The 4559-nt window shown below is 45.0% G+C and overlaps 1 pseudogene; it reads right to left on the bottom strand.

The window, feature by feature from the left end:
- Positions 1–3254: 3254 nt before the first annotated feature.
- Positions 3255–3744, bottom strand: LOC147449592 (uncharacterized; annotated as a pseudogene).
- Between the last annotated feature and the right edge of the window lie 815 nt (positions 3745–4559).

The following is a 4559-nucleotide window of genomic DNA, read 5'->3' as shown; positions in this document are numbered from 1 at the left end:
TTCAGGGTGTCATCAACAAGAAAACGTAATCAACGATTAGATTGATTAGCAATAAACGTCACACAAAACACTAATCATATTCTTCTTAACACAAAACAACCACAATTAACAAGAATCAATGTTCAAAAATTAAATTTGTAGCAACTTTTGAATCTTACATGCAAATCGCATACACATACTGCTTTGTCACCATGAATTGAATGAGCGCATGATCGTTACTGCTCTGATACCATGTTGAGATGTAGAGAGAAAGAGAGAGAGAGACGAGACAAGATACACACTATATACGCTCCCAAAGACTGATTCATATTGAGGACAAGATACAAATATATAGGTGAGACCAAATTGAGTAGAGTGAGCCATATATAGCTCCAACACTCACATCATTTTTTTAATAAATTAACGTTATGGTATGGTTTTACCTAGGACACCTACGTGGCACTTTTTGAAGAAACCCTCTCCATTATATAAGTTGGATGAAGCAGAAACGAGGCTCTAGAAATGAGGCATGTGCAAGTCCAATCGTTATTCCCAACCAAAGAGAATTTACAAGATTTGCTAAACTCCAAACAACAATCACGTCCAAACATTGTTCCACGTCTATATTTTTCACACACAAGGTTGTCAACTACTAGCTAGACACGTAAATTAGTCCACACCTAAATATCCGAAATAGAAAGCAGCCATTGCGACAAAGCGTCATCAGTGGTGTCTAATTGGAGTTCTGCTAGTTCCGTCATCATCATTGCGTCATTCTCGGGAGCTCCAGCAAGCCGCAGCTGATCGTTGCACTTTTGCTGGCTCCAATATTCATAATAATTTGCAGGAGCTTCAGTGGAGCTGTTATGATGCGGTATAAGAAGTACGTTGATGAGAAACATCGGCAAGTTACCTTCGAAGAAGGGGAGAAAGTATTTTTACGTGTGCCAGAACATTCAGAAAGTCTGAAAATTGGGCCGAAACCTAAATTATCTCCCCGATATAGTGGGACTTGCAAAATACTCAAGCAAGTAGGTAATTGTGCCTACAAATTATTACTACCTGCACATTCTCGCATTCTCCTGATGTTTCATGTAAGCCGTTTACGTAAGCGGTTACATGGGGACGACAATGTCATTGACCAACACGTTTTGATTGATTTCATTGAACCTCTTACCTTACCGCATGAACCTGAACGTGTTCTCGATTATCATGAGTTGCGTACACGTCATCATGTACGTCAACAAGCCGTAATCAAGTGGAAAGAACGACCTAAGGAAGGTGCCGCTTGGAAAAACGTTAGTGTTCTTAAGAAGAAGTTCCCCACTCTTGTTTTCGAGGACGAAAACTCTTCTTAAGGGGGGAGTAATGTCAGGACACCGGCAAGACCGGACTAGACAAGGGCAGGGCCGGACTAGACAAGGGCAGGGCCGGGATAGGCAGTGTGGAAAGGGAGTCCAACTAGCGCAAAGGGCCAGGGGTTATGCTATATAGTGGGTGGTTGGGTGGTGGACTCTTAGGTTCTAGTTCCCCTTGTCTTTCCCCTTGTCTTACACAAGGATAAACTTTAATACACCATACTCAAAGAGGTTCAAAAAACAAAAAGTTTAGCTGGACAATCAATTTCACTTTTGACATGTAGTGAGGAGATGGCTTACTCACCAAGATATTTGGGCTTTCTTACTATAATCCTTTATGGTTGCAACAAATACTCATTCTACTTCATTAATGGTTAGTGGTTCCTCTTTGATCAAACATAATCCGCTTGTGTTATAGCACTATCTTTTCCCTATGTGGTTGGGACAATTCCATGGTGCCTCTTAGATCAAACATGATATGCTTGTGTTATAAGAGTATTTTTCCCCTATATGCCTGGAATTATTCCATGGTGCCTTTTAAATCAAACATGATCTGCTTGTGTTATAACAATATCTTTTCCCTATCTGCTTCATTTTTTTGTCCCTTCTTTAGAAATTGCATGAGCACCTTTTTATCTTCATGGTGAGCTATGTTCAACATCTCACACAATAGGCACAAATGACACACATATACTTGGCCACATACACATCTAAATATCGGCTAGAATAAGTTAGAAGCAAGCTCCCAACCTAAATCATATTAGTCCCACACTAGTGAAAGTAATGTCTGAACATACAGAATAAACTCCATAGACCTCTACAATAGAGTGTATGATGGAGCTATGTATTAATAGAAACTATTGTGGCCGATAGAGGTATATTCGAGGATCCAAGTCACGGAGAAACATCAAGAGACAAGCCATCCCTAACAAAAATAACTCCTAAAAGCCAATATTCTTTTTGCATATTAACCATCCACAAATTATCTTGACTGTTACAAAGGGCGACGCGGAACGTCAGCGGTTATCCAGAATTCGGCTAGAATTTGATTCAAAGTCGCGACAGTTACTCACATCATTTTTTTAATAAATTAACGTTGTGGTATGGTTTTACCTACGACACCCACGTGGCACTTTTTGAAGAAACCCTCTCCATTATATAAGCTGGATGAAGCACAAACGAGGCTCTAGAAATGAGGCATGTGCAAGTCCAATCGTTATTCCCAACCAAAGAGAATTTACAAGATTTGCTAAACTCCAAACAACAATCACGTCCAAACACAAGGTTGTCAACTACTAGCTAGACACCTAAATTAGTCCACACCTAAATATCCGAAATAGAAAGCAGCCATTGCGACAAAGCGTCATCAGTGGTGTCTAATTGGAGTTCTGCTAGTTCCGTCATCATCATTGCGTCATTCTCGGGAGCTCCAGCAAGCGGCAGCTGATCGTTGCACTTTTGCTGGCTCCAATATTCATAATAATTTGCAGGAGCTTCAGTGGAGCTGTTATGATGCGGCATATTCATGAGCTCGCTACTAATCATACCAGCCGAGACCTGCAGATAGGTACGTATATTGATCAGCGGCTAATATATTATAACTGCTCAGCTAGCTGCTCACAAGTACAGAATACAGTACCTGGGCATTCCCTAATTGTGCAGTCGATGCAGCCAATCCTTGCAAGCTGACAGCCGGCCGGATCGGCATTAAGTGAGATTCGACGTTGGGCTCGTGCATAACAACCTGAGCTGCTACGCCTCCTGCTTGCAAAATCTGAGGTTCCGTTGGTGGCCATACAAGCTGCTGACCAGTACCGTGATCTACCGGTATTGTTGCTGGCCACGCAGAGTACGCATGTCCATAAGAACTGGTAAGAGCTTGGGTCTGTTGCTGAAGTGGTAGAGGTACGTCTCCACCTACAGTAGTATAACTAGTTGCACTGTCGTTTGCGTCAGCATGAAAAGTTGGCTGCTGCAGGTAGTAACTATCGGCAAAGGAGCTACCTGATGGTTCGGTTTGTCCATTATCAAAGGTGCCAGGAGCACCAGCTGGCTGCTGCAGGTAGTAATTATCGGCAAAGGACCTAGCTGATGGTTGGGTTTGTCCATTAAAGGTGCCAGCACCGCCTGTGCCTTCCTCAACTTAATAATTGGGGCAGCTTTCCTGCTGTAGCTGCAATTCATTTACTTGAAGCAGCAGTTGATTGTGGAGGCCAAGTATGTGGTTGTCTACTGTATTGCTCAAGTCCTGGCCGCTAGCTGGAGTACGCATGCGTGCATCTGCAAGACCCCGCATGTAGAAAAACAGTGCAAACGGCCGCATTTCATCAAAGGTTAGCTCGCTGAATGCTAGGCTGAGTGCTCGAGCCTCCAGCTTGTCAGTCTCTTGAATAGGAAAAGCACTCATCTGATCATTCTCTCCCGATGGTTGCAGAGGTGCGCCGGCGACAGTACCGGCCTCATCATCTACCAGTATTGGCCGCTGTGAAACAGGGTCAATAGCGCCATTAGCCGCTACTGTCTTCTCCAAACGGGGTTTTTTGGTCCGGCTGCCCCGTGGACGGTCTCCCGCCGCTGATCTCCTTTGCCCTGCATGGCACACCGTGGGCCTGCTCTCTGCTTGTGGCTGCACACCACTGCTGATCAGCTACACCATTGTAATATCCGGTCTGGTTATACATTTGTCTACTAACCTTGACGGGCTGGACACGACGCACTCGCGCCGGCCGAGGTGCCAGCTGGACGTTAGGTGGAGGTGTGAGCACATCATTGGGGTAGCGTTGGCGAGCTTCCGTCTTGGCAAAGGCCCTGATGACAGCTCGGCATATCAAAAAGCCTTTTTGTTGGAGCTGACTATCCTTCAAAAGCTTCGTCGGCGAGGCCACCACCACAGGGGCTTCCATCCAGGCGTTGGTCGGCCGGTCGAAGGATTCCCGGTTGTCTTGCCACGCGCTGACAAACTCCGGGTCCCTCTCACGTAAAGCTTCATAGTTTAGATTTATGACAGCCGCAGCCGCATTGTACGCTCTGCCATAATATTGTGGGGGGGGGGGGAAGCCCTCTCAATCCTTCCACAAGAAATTTTGGACACATTCTCACAATAATTCCCACACTGTGACTTATGAACTTCTGTGAAGGAGGCACCACAAACCTAGCTAGCTATGGTTGGGGATTGGGGGCACGGGACCGCCGTTTGACCACCAGAGACCGACGCGCGGTCCC

This window comes from Adiantum capillus-veneris, chromosome 10 (genome assembly GCF_014529385.1).
Source record: "Adiantum capillus-veneris isolate H3 chromosome 10, ASM1452938v2, whole genome shotgun sequence".
Taxonomy (NCBI): domain Eukaryota; kingdom Viridiplantae; phylum Streptophyta; class Polypodiopsida; order Polypodiales; family Pteridaceae; genus Adiantum; species Adiantum capillus-veneris.
Note: the sequence above shows the minus strand (reverse complement) of the source record. Positions and strands in the feature narration are given on the sequence as shown.